At 42.7% G+C, this 13,089-nt stretch overlaps 1 protein-coding gene and 1 long non-coding RNA gene across 3 annotated transcripts in view; one reads left to right on the plus strand and one right to left on the minus strand.

Annotated features, from left to right (window-relative positions):
- slc24a3 (solute carrier family 24 member 3) overlaps positions 1-13,089 on the minus strand; it is a 101,213-nt gene that overhangs the window by 50,767 nt on the left and 37,357 nt on the right. The window lies entirely within an intron of this gene.
- Positions 4,688-13,089, plus strand: part of LOC149985636 (uncharacterized) — a 240,540-nt gene continuing 232,138 nt past the window's right edge. The window contains exons 1-2 of the long non-coding RNA XR_016497002.1: positions 4,688-4,826; positions 5,195-5,254. This is a non-coding gene — a long non-coding RNA (uncharacterized LOC149985636). The remainder of the gene's footprint in view (positions 4,827-5,194; positions 5,255-13,089) is intronic.

The following is a 13,089-nucleotide window of genomic DNA, read 5'->3' on the forward strand; positions in this document are numbered from 1 at the left end:
TCAAGGACAATTAAAATCATAACAGCAATGCCAACTGTATATGTTTGTGTGCATGTCTGGCACTATTACATGTATGTGTGTGTTCTTGTATGTGTTTATTTGAATATTTAAAATGACTAAATCGGGTAATTTTGTATACATTAATTTAAATTTGCATCGGGCCGCTTCTTCGGGGATTCTGGTAAGATGCCGGCAAAGTCGGCTGAATTCCGGTAGACGGAAACGGCCCAATGGTCTTGGGACGATTATGGGCAGTCATTCATTTTGATTCCGGGCCGAATCCGACACCTGATTCCTGGCCGATTCAATCAGTTCCGACCCCCTCAGAAGAGGGCCGCTTCTGGGCCGATTCCTCATTGCTAGCTGGGATGCATCTATCCAATGTTATGATTTGTTTTAAGAGATATTATACTTTAGTAATCCACAATGACCTGGTGATGACATTATCTTCCATATTCCTACAGATACCTTGAACTGGAGATTCCTTCAAAACGATTGCCTGCAGTTATCGTGTAGGGAATGGCAAGGTTGGGTGACTAGGTGTCACGCCCTGCCTGACCTTAGTATTCTTTGTTTTCTTTATTATTTTGGACATGGGTGATGTATGTGTTTTTGTTCCTGTCTATGGGTGTTTACTAGTCTAGGTGTTATGTATGTCTATGGTTGCCTAGATTGGATCTCAATTAGAGGCAGCTGTTTATCGTTGTCTCTGATTGGGAACCATATTTAGGCAGCCATATGCCTTGGGTATTTTGTGGGTTATTGTCTATGTGTTAGTTGCCTGTGTCTGCACTTATCATATATAGTGTCACGTTCGTTTTGTATAGTTTGTTTAGTGTTCTTCGTTTCCATAAATAGAAGAATGTATTCACATCACGCTGCGCCTTGGTCTCCTCCATTCAAAGAAAGTGACAGAATAACCCACCAAACAAGGATCAAGCAGCGTGAAAGGGAGGAAAGCGCTTTGTGGAAGAATGGACCCGGGAGAAGCATGAGTGGGTAACAACCTGGGAGGAGATAGAGGTGGTCGATTGATGCAGGGAGAGTACCAGAGCCCGCTTGGGATTCTATGGAACAGTGCGAGGAGGGATACAGGAGAATGGAGGAACGGCGATGATATAAGGTTACACAGCTAGCACGGAAGCCCGAGAGGCAGCCCCAAGATTTTATATACCTCCATGGACCAGGATATCCTGCGCCGGCTCTGCGTACTGTGAGTCTGCAAAGCCCTGTGCGTCCTGTGCCAGCGCCATGCATTTGCAGGGCAAGTATAAACATCCAGCCAGGACGGGTTGTGTCAGCTCTACACTCCAGACCTCCAGTACGTCTCCAGAGCCCAATACGTCCTGTGCCTGCTCCCCACACTCGCCCTGAGGTGCGTGTCCTCAGCCCGGTACCACCAGTGCCAGTACCACGCACCAGGCCTCCAGTGTGTCTCCAGGGTCCAGTTCGCACTGTTCCTCCTCCCCGCATTCGCCCTGAGGTGCGTGTCCCCAGCCCGGTACCACCAGTCCCGGCACCACGCACCAGGCCTACAGTGTGCCTCGCCAGTCCAGAGCGTCCGGCGACAGTACCCAGTCCAGAGAGTCCGGCAACAGTATCCAGTCCAGAGAGTCCGGCGACAGTACCCAGTCCAGAGTGTCCGGCGACAGTACCCAGTCCAGAGCGTCCGGCTACAGTACCCAGTCCAGAGCGTCCGGCTACAGTACCCAGTCCAGAGCGTCCAGCGACAGTACTCAGTCCAGAGCGTCCGGCGACAGTACTCAGTCCAGAGCGTCCGGCTACAGTACTCAGTCCAGAGCGTCCGGCTACAGTACTCAGTCCAGAGCGTCCGGCTACAGTACTCAGTCCAGAGCGTCCGGCTACAGTACTCAGTCCAGAGCGTCCGGCTACAGTACTCAGTCCAGAGCGTCCGGCTACAGTACTCAGTCCAGAGCGTCCGGCTACAGTACTCAGTCCAGAGCGTCTGGCTACAGTACTCAGTCCAGAGCGTCTGGCTACAGTCTACAGACCGGAACCTCCTACGACGGGCCGCAGACCGGAACCTCCTACGACGGGCCGCAGACCGGAACCTACCACGACGGGCCGCAGTCCGGAACCTACCACGACGGGCCGCAGTCCGGAACCTACCACGACGGGCCGCAGTCCGGAACCTACCACGACGGGCCGCAGTCCGGAACCTACCAAGACGGGTCACAGACCAGAACCTACCACGACGGGTCGCAGTCCGGATCCGCCAGAGTCTCCCCATTTAGGCAGCCATATTCCTTGGGTATTTCGTGGGTTATCGTCTGTGTCTGCACTTAACATATATATAGCTTCACATTCGTTTTGTTGTTTTGTATAGTTTGTTTCAATAAATAGAAGAATGCAGGAATCCATGTGCAGGAGACCTTCACCTCCTGCTTCTTTGAAGAGAGTGCTGTTCCCTGGCAACACCATAGACTACACTATGCACAACCAAAGGCTCTTTTAAGAGCCATCCACATTGCAATAAGAGTATTGTTCCATTTACTTAGCTATGTCAACTGCAGTTATTCAACTCCCAATTTCTACTTATCAGGTGAGGGTGTTGTTCAGGTAAGTCACTTATGTAGTTAAGGGTGATGTTTGTACAAAAACAAACCGTCCTCTTTTAAGAGTCAACCATATTGAAAAAAAGGAACAATTAGACACCCTATAACCCACACATACACACTTGTGTACCAATCTGATTGATGGACTGAGTTGTGCATTAAGCAGGCTCAGGTGTATAACTGTGGCTCCTTCCAAATTAGGCAAGAGGACCAACACTTCATTATTAAGAAGACACTTCATTATGTCCAGTTATATACCTACGCTATACTGTTTGTCCTCATGTGTCTGTGCATGTTTTTCAGTGTAAAGCACACTGCAGCCACAGTATGGGCGCCAGATGAGGCCACACACACACACACACACAGATTCCTGTTGAACATTGTCTTTAACTACCTTGTTTTCTCAATAAGTCTCTGGTTCACTTCATCCCTCTCCCCCCTTCTCCCTAAAGCCTCTAGGTTATATCAGCTGTGCCAGTGAACACCTCACACATCTGAACTGGCTACATAGAGGGCACAACATGATCAGAAGTGAGAGGTCACTTGGTCGGGTCAACAGGAAGTATTATTAAAGTGTTGTGATGAACTGAGAGAACATTAAGTTTAGCTGCACTGTAACTCATCAATCATATGCTGTCTTCCCTGCTCCTGTTCTTAGCACTTTAACCTTGGTCTTCTCACACCTCTCTCCTCACCTCCTTTCTCCTTATGTTTTAATAATGCACACCAGGCCTGCATTGAAGATTGAACTTGTATTTATATTTTTTTGATTATTATTTAATTTTTAAGTCTTTAATTAAGAATGCATGTATTATGTATTTATAACACTTGGATAATGAACTTTTCAGTCAAGCGTTTGACATTCTCTGCTGGTTGAAATGAAGTCTCATTTGATGAAATACTACACCTATCCTGTGTCCTCAGATTTTTTAAATTTTATTTAACCTTTATTTAACAAGGAAGGGCTAATTGAGATTTGAAATCTCTTTTTTAAGAGTGTCCTGGCCAAGATGGGCAGCACCAATTACAGACAACATGCAAAACTACAAGTAATCTAGTAAAAACCATAGAATTCACAAGAGTATAACAAAATCATTAAACAGCTAATTAAAAACATTAACAGGTCAGGAAATAAAAATCCTTCATCAGTGATTTTAAAACACCAATCAGGACAAGTTCTTCCAGTTTAAAAGTATTTTGTAAGGCGTTCCAAGACGATGGCGCCGAGTACATAAAAGCCCTTTTACCAAATTCAGTTGGGACATTTGGAACAGTTAGTAGGATAAAGTCCTGCGAACGAAGAGAGTACCCACCACATTTCTGAACAATACATATGTCCTAATAAAATGGAAGTAAACCCAAAATGGCTTTGTAAATAAAAGTATACCAGTGCCTGAGCCTACGAGTGACTAGAGAAGGTCAGCCAACCCTGGTACACAAAGTGCAGTGGTGCGTAAGGGTTTTGCAGATTAAAATAAATCTCAAAGTGCCATGGTATTGAGATGAACCGGTTTTAGAGTATTTACATGATGCATAGACAGTGTAGTGTACTGTTTACGAGCTCTAGGGGCGCTATTTCATTTTTGGATAAAAAACGTTCCCGTTTTAAGCGCGATATTTTGTCACGAAAAGATGCTCGACTATGCAAAGATTTGCAAAGATTTTGTCTGTAAGTGCCCCAGAACTCATTCTACAGGCGAAACCAAGATGATGCATCACCCAGGAATTAGCAGAATTTCTGAAGCTCTGTTTTCCATTCTCTCCTTATATGGCTGTGATTGCGCAACGAATGAGCCTACACTTTCTGTCGTTCGCCCAAGGTCTTAGCAGCATTGTGACGTATTTGTAGGCATATCATTGGAAGATTGACCATAAGAGACTACATTTTCCAAGTGTCCGCCTGGTGTCCTGCGTCGAATTCGGTGCGCAGTTGCCAGCTGCTTCTACTTTACCATTTGATTCAGGGGAGAAAGCATGTGTCCAAGAACGATGTATCAATGAAGAGATATGTGAAAAACACCTTGATGATTGATTCTAAACAACGTTTGCCATGTTTTCAGTCGATATTATGGAGTTAATTTGGAAAAAAGTTTGCGTTTTGAGGACTGAATTTATGGATTTTTTTTGGTAGCCAAATGTGATGTATAAAACGGAGCTATTTCTAATACACAAGGAATCTTTTTGGAAAAACTGAGCATCTGCTATCTAACTGAGAGTATCCTCATTGAAAACATCAGAAGTTCTTCAAAGGTAAATGATTTTATTTGAAGGCTTTTATGTTTTTGTTAATGTTGCGTGCTGGATGCTAACGCTAATGCTAACGCTAAATGCTAACGCGAAATGCTAACTCTAGCTAGCTACTTTTACACAAATTATTGTTTTCCTATGGTTGAGAAGCATATTTTGAAAATCTGAGATGACAGTGTTGTTTACAAAAGGCTAAGCTTGAGAGATGGCATATTTATTTCATTTCATTTGCGATTTTCATAAATAGTTAACGTTGTGTTATGCTAATGAGCTTGCTGATAGATTTACACAATCCTGGATACAGGGTTTTTTTCATAGCTAAACGTGACGCAGAAAACGGAGCGATTTGTCCTAAACAAATAATCTTTCAGGAAAAACTGAACATTTGCTATCTGAGTCTCCTCATTGAAAACATCTGAAGTTCTTCAAAGGTAAATGATTTTTTTGAATGCTTTTCTGTTTTTTTGTGTAAATGTTGCCAGCTGAATGCTAATGCTAAATGCTACGTTAGCCATCAATACTGTTACACAAATGCTTGTTTTGCAATGGTTGAGAAGCATATTTTGAAAATCTGAGATGACAGTGTTGTTAACAAAAGGCTAAGCTTGAGAGCTAGCATATTTATTTCATTTCATTTGCGATTTTCATGAATAGTTAACGTTGCGTTATGGTAATGAGCTTGAGTCTGTATTCACGAACCCGGATCCGGGATGGGGAGATCAGAAAGGTTAAAAAAAGTATTTCTGTATATATTAATTACAAATCAGCCTTCAACTAGTTAAATCATGTTTCTAGTCTATTGCAGTTACAATGTGCAAACATTGATGTCCCAGGACCAGGATTGGTCCAGTAAACTCTGTTGAAGTGTGGGACTATCATTTGTTTTTCAGTCGGACAATGACCCAACACACCTCCAGGCTGTGTAAGGGCTATATGACCAAGAAGGAGAGTGATAGAGTGCTGCATCAGATGACCTGGCCTCCACAATCACCCGACCTCAACCCAAATGAGAGGGTTTGGGATGAGTTGGACTGCAGAGTGAAGGAAAAGCAGCCAACAAGTTCTCAGCATATGTGGGAAAAACTTCAAGACTGTTGGAAAAGCATTCCAGCTGACGCTGGTTGAGAGAATGCCAAAAGTCTGCAAAGCTGTCATCAAGGCAAAGGGTGGCTACTTTGAAGAATATGAAACACATTTTGATTTGATTACTACATGATTCCATATGTACAATTTCATAGTTTAGATGTCTGTTTTCTCAGGAGTCCCTAAAATATTAAAACAACCCAAATTACAATTTCAAACTCATGTTACAATGCCCATAAAGCTAGCTGGCTAATGTTAGCTAGTCAGCTAGCTTGCAAAATAGCAATTTTCACAATTTCATAAGCATAATTGTTTGTCTCGACATTAACTAACATATTCCTCTCAACTGTAAATGTTGTGCATGATTCCTAATGACATAATAATTACTAACATTTGCTTCCATCCTAGTATTTTTGTCAGCCATCTTTGCTGAAGAAAGTCTCCAGCGTTGGGTTACCTAGCGTCAAATTCATCATGGGAACCACTTGATATGATTGGTCATTGCCCAGCTGTCGCCGCTGGTGATTTGCAGAAAGTTGGGAAATACTGATCTTTTTCACCGCCTCCCACGCCACGTCCGTGCCTCCCACGCCACGTCCGTGCTACCCAACGGTCTCCCGCCCACTCCACTTCTCACCGTTTTCCTTCCATTGAAAAGTAATGGGAAGCGGTGTTTCGCCGCATGCTTGTGTACACGAAGGGATAGGTCTGCATATTATGCCCATAAAAACGCTTTGTCATATTCTTGACAGATTTTGGTGAGAGTGAGCCCTTTCGCTTCAACCTCTTCCTCTGCTTAAAATATGTCACTGGAGAAAGCATTAGAGCGGGCAAAACAGCACCCCTCTATAAGAATCCCATCTATCTGATTCTGTCTGGCCAGAAATAGTATGACATGCCATACTCATTTGGTCCAGACAGCATCAGATACTTGGTCTACACATACTGAGACAGAGGGGCGCTGTTTTGCTCGCTCGGATGATTTATCTGAGATTGATGCGTCTTTCTGTCCGCGCATCTCTGTCAAATAAATTATCAATATTTGTATTTGGATGGGCAAGGAGGTATGGTAGGGTGGGCAAGGCCCACCCATAAAGCTGTACCTGTCTCCATGACTGGACACAACCACAGGTAACAGGAACACAACTATTCAAACACAGCAGACACCAGAGACTTCTGATAGGTTCCTGCTGCTTTCTGGATGGATGCATACACACACACACGCACACGCACACACTCAGGCACAAACGCACACAAAACACTACATCTTGTGCTTTTCTGTTGTGAGTACATGCATTACCTGTTCAATGAGCCATAATGCACCCGGGAGCTGGAGTTACTATGGTGATGTGACTTAATTGCCAATGCCGGGACCAGGGAGAGTAGATGACATAACACACACACAGACTTTAACAATGTAGTGACCACGTCGTCCCTTGCATCCAGTAGTCCAGTAACAGATTTTGTGGTGGGGAAGGGATGTGTCTGGGCCTGAGTAAATGCATACGGATGTAATCCCTGGGCAAGTTTGAAATAAATCTCTAAGTCAGACATGTCAGGCTCACAAGCCTCATTCCCTCCTCTCACAGGAAACCTCCTCTATACTGTTTTTTTGTGGGTCCCAGTTTGCAGCTGCATACATGGCGGCTGAGTTGAGCGTATTCATACTGCAGATCACATCTTAACAGAGAAAAATAAGGCCTCGATTTCACTCAAATCATTTCATGAAGCTGGTTGAGCGAATACAAAGTTGTCATCAATGCAAAGGGTGGCTACTTTGAAAAATGTTAAATATATTTGAATTTGTTTAACACTTTTTTGGTTACTACATGATTCCATGTGTGTTATTTCATAGTATTGATGTCTTCACTATTATTCTACAATGTAACAAAGAGTCAAAATAAAGAAAAACCCCTGAATGAGTAGGTGTCCAAACTTTTGACTGGCACAGTATACTCCATATAATCACACATTTCATTTTGGTTTGAAATGACCATTTCCTTCTCCTCTGAGTGGGCACAATGTTGGGTTTGATGTGGGTTGTTCTTGTGTGTGACTGCCATTCAATCACAACAAACCAAGGGCAGTAGTGAGTAGTGACAGCGAGGTAAACGAAGCTAGCTTTGCTATGGAGAGAAGTTTTGAATTTGGAGACCTCACCATCTCAAGATGGTTAGCTAATTCAGGTCTATGTGTAGGCTGAAGCCTGCGCTAACCTTGTGTTTAGCAAAGCTGACAGCAGTTAGCTAGCATTGCTTGGGGATAGCTGCAGCTGGCTAGCCTATCTAGCTAACTGATATTTCTCTGTCAACTCACAGTTATGCCAAGATGGCAAGAACCAGTGTCTGGAATGTGTTTCATGAGACACTCGTTCTACAACGACTTGCTACAAAAGTAGCTTGCAACTTAGTTTCAGAGTTTCATCACGACATGCAAAGACCATGGAACCGATGTCAACTGCGAGTTGAATGCCTCGTCTTCAGTCAGCTCAGCTGTCCTACAACACAATATTCAATAACTGGCTAGTTTTTTGTGATGGGGCGATTGATACCGGAGTGCCGATGCAGTTTTTAAAGCACTACTGATCTGACAAAATTTACAAATGCTTGTTTCAAAGAACATTATCACGTAATCAATGACATCCGAAGCTTCATGGCATCACATTTCAAACTGTGTTTCAAACTGTGTTTTGCAAAATGCGAGATCCCACTGAATTCACAGTGGTTCCAGTGCTTTCAAACACCAACCTCGACTGGACACCGTACTTAGGCCTACAATGTACAGTAGTTAGGATTGTTCCATGTAGCCTCACCTGAATGGTACCTAAGCAGGTAGATTAGAGGACAATAGAACACTCACTGACGACAGAGAATGGGGTCAAATTCCAGTGAAGGCATATTTCGAAACAATTTTATGTGACGCTTTCTGCATATCGTTGTTCAAATCTTATTTATACTGAACAAAAATATAAATGCAACATGCAACAATTTCAAATATTTTAACAGTTCATAAGGAAATCAGTCAATATAAATACATTCATTAGGCTCTAATCTATGAATTTCACATGACTGGGAATACAGATATGCATCTGTTGGTCACAAATACCTTTAAAAATAGGTAGGGGAGTGGATCAGAAAACCAGTCAGTATCTGGTGTGACCACCATTTGTCTCATGCAGAGTGACATCTCCTTTGAATAGAGTTGATCAGGCTGTTGATTGAGGCCGGTGGAATGTTGTCCCACTCCTCTTCAATGGCTGTGCGAAGTTGCTGGATATTGTTGCTGTCGTACAAGTCGATCCAGAGCATCCCAAATATGCTCAATGGGTGACATTACTGGTGAGCCGTCCATGGAGGAACTGGGACATTTTTAGCTTCCAGGAATTGTGTACAGATCCTTGCGACATGGGGCCTTGCATTATCTTGCTGAAATGCGAGGTGATGGTGGCGGATGAATTGCCTCAGGATTTCATCACGGTATGCCAATTGTAAGCTCCCTCAAAACTTGAGTCATCTGTGGCATTGTGTTGTGTGACAAAACAGCACATTTTAGAGTGGCCTTTTATTGTCCCCAGCACAATGTGCACCTGTGTAATGATCATGCTGTTTAATCAGCTTCTTGATATGCCACACCAGTCAGGTGGATGGATTATCTTGGCAAGGGAGAAATTATAACTATCAGGGATGTAAACAAATGTGTGCACAACATTTTAGAGAAATAGGCATATGGAAGTTTTCTGGGATCTTTTATTTCAGCTCATGAAACATGGGACCAACACTTTACATGTTGCGTTTTTATTTTTGTTCAGTGTATATAGGTTAAGCTTCGGTCTTAAGCATCCTAAATAATGCCGTAGATTCAGTTTTACAGCAAAATGAAGGGATTCACAGCAAAAAGGGAAGCATGATGTACGGTGCAAAACTGTAATGGTAGCTGATTGTAGGCTATTGACGCCCACGACTAAACACTAATGTGCATTGTGTTAAAAGCTCAGAGTAATGAACTGTTTTTGGCACAATTTGGTGAAAGCCCCAAAGGCTTCAGAAAGTTTCCAATCACTACTAATGTTGTCTTGCCTCTCCTTATGCTAATATAACCTAAATGTAATGGTGTTGTTGGTGTACCTTCACCAACAACACTGGTCTCAGGTTTGACAGTTGACAGCCCGCAGAAGTAGTAGTTAGTGTCGAATGTAATCCATATGCTGACCATCTTCCCGAGATTGTTGAACAACTTTATGAGTGCCTATTTTCACTAGAGTATTTACAGAGCATCTGTGGCAGACCACCAGTCTTCGGCATGCCAGGGGGAGTAACCACACCGTATTGTCCGTGCATGACATTTCTCCCTTGGATCGGCCACCATGTGTTAATGGGCAAAAAGCGGGCATGTATGTTGACATAATCTTGACGAACTCACTTACAAAACTCAGTTTTGGACGAGATTGACTTTATGACCCACATTATCCTACTTTGTAGTCAATTTTGACACTAGAATAAATGTTTATAGGCAGTTTTCAAACAGTGAAGTTGCTTTTTTGGTTCAGTGGAATATTTTGGGGTATTTTGTGGAATATGTTTTTTGCATTGATTACCACCAGCTATGTGGCTCATTGTAATTATTACATTGGTAGGTCCCAGGGAGGGGCTGAGTAAATATAAGCGCCAGTCTTGGGCAGATTTGTCTTGGTAATGTTGGAGAGGGTGGCTGACCTGAGCCTGGTATACCACAACCTAAGTCTTAATGGAATGGACAGGTGTCCCTGCTCCTAGGCATTTTATAAATATCATTTTGTAAATATTGTCAATTGCACCTGTAGACCGCCATCTTCAATAGTAAATAAAAGCACAACTTATGCACTGGATTCTGCCTGCCTCTTCCAACATTTCTACTCTTCCAACTGTTAAAAGGTCCCGGCATTAGAGTGTATTAAAGTAAGGAGGTGACCAAATCAATACATGTGGTGCTACATTTGCCTGTTCACTGACATAATGTAAGGATGTGCTAAACCTACAGGTCTTTCCAACAGGAATCTGGGCTAACTGTGTGTGTGTGTACTATTTATGACAGCAGGCAAGCTGTATGTGTTCTCCCTCTGTGCTTCGCAACCATTGTCTGACTAATTGTCTCACTTTGTGCGTGCAAACCACACACACACACACACAATAATGTCCCAGATCTCTAGAGTCCCCACCCAGTCCTATAGGTTTAGACTGACCCCATAATGTCTTTGTGGGGGTATAATTGGCGGTCCATCTATCCCTCCTGCATCCTGTCCTGCCATGCTTAATCAGGTAGTTTATCTTCATTAGTAACCCAGGCATGTGTGTCTTCATCTGGGCCACATCTGGGCTAGTTAGAGAAAAGCTGCATTCACATCCCTGGAGAGTGGAGAATCAAGGAAGGGGCACGTGCCACTGCATGTCGCCTACTACATGTCTCTGATGTATGCTACAACATGTTGAGAACAGCCTCAATTCGTGGAGGCATGGATACAAGGTGTCGAAAGGGTTCCATAGGGATGCTGGCCCATGTTGACTCCAATGCTTCCCAAAGTTGTGTCACGTTGGCTGGATGTCCTTTGGATTGTGGACTATTTTTGATACACACGGGAAACAGTTGAATGTGAAAAACCCAGCAGCGTTGCAGTTCTTGACACAAACCGGTGCGCCTGGCACCTACTACCATATCCCTTTCAAAGGCACTCTTTTGTCTTGCCCATTCACCCTCTGGATGGCACACATACACAACCCACGTCTCAGTTGTCTCAAGGCGGACTCCTGTCTCATCCCCTTCATCTACACTGATTGAAGTGGATTTAACAAGTGACATCAATAAGGGATCATAGCTTTCAGCTGTCATGGTAAGAGCAGGTGTTCATAATGTTTTGTGCACTCAGTGTAAGCCTTTGCTATTTGTCTGTATTAGGTAAATCCATTTTAAAGCAATCACTTTTAGACAGCATCTCTTTTGATTTAAACAAAACTCTCCATACATGTTTGCCCATGGAAGAAGTGGTCAGAAAATGACTTTTTGGACCTGAATGCCAAATCATTATTTTTTATTCAAAAATATATATTTTTATTTGACCTTTATTTAACTAGGCAAATCAGTTAAGAACAAATTCTTATTTTCAATGAAGGTCTAGGAACAGGGGGTTAACTGCCTTGTTCAGGGACAGAACAACAATTATTAGTAGATAAAGGTGCTCAATGTTGACTCATTTTGCATAACCCACCATACCATGAGACATCCATGTCTTCCTCACTGGAAAATATAAAACGGTTGAGTTTGATATTATTTAAAAGCTTACAAACAGTTGGGAAAATCATTTCTTAAATATATATTTTTTTCATATAAAACCTCTGAAATGTAACCTTTAACAGCAATTATCTAGAAATGTGCAAACGTCACCCAAGTTGCATCACAATCAGGCCAATCTGATATCGTGTATGACTAATGTACAAATGGAGACAGATCCACAGATCCCCTCCGAGATTTAATAGTGGGGGACAATAAAATACACAAGAATTGAGCTTTACACAGAGAGTACTAATCAATCAAGATCAATCTGCAGGGGTATGAGGTACATACAGTGGGGCAAAAAAGTATTTAGTCAGCCACCAATTGTGCAAGTTCTCCCACTTAAAAATATGAGAGAGGCCTGCAATTTTCATCATAGGTACACTTCAACTATGACAAACAAAATGAGAAAAAAAATCCAGAAAATCACATTGTAGGATTTTTTATTAATTTATTTGTAAATTATGGTGGAAAATAAGTATTTGGTCACCTACAAACAAGCAAGATTTCTGTCTCTCACAGACCTGTAACTTATTCTTTAAGAGGCCCCCCTGTCCTCCACTCGTTACCTGTATTAATGGCACCTGTTTGAACTTGTTATCAGTATAAAAGACACCTGTCCACAACCTCAAACAGTCACACTCCAAACTCCACTATGGCCAAGACCAAAGAGCTGTCAAAGGACACCAGAAACAAAATTGTAGACCTGCACCAGGCTGGGAAGAATGAATCTGCAATAGGTAAGCAGCTTGGTTTGAAGAAATCAACTATGGGAGCAATTATTAGGAAATGGAAGACATACAAGACCATTGATAATCTCCCTCAATCTGGGTCTCCACGCAAGATCTCACCCCGTGGGGTCAAAATGATCACAAGAACG

This window comes from Oncorhynchus mykiss, chromosome 1 (genome assembly GCF_057628025.1).
Source record: "Oncorhynchus mykiss isolate SJ-2025 chromosome 1, ASM5762802v1, whole genome shotgun sequence".
Lineage (NCBI taxonomy): Eukaryota > Metazoa > Chordata > Actinopteri > Salmoniformes > Salmonidae > Oncorhynchus > Oncorhynchus mykiss.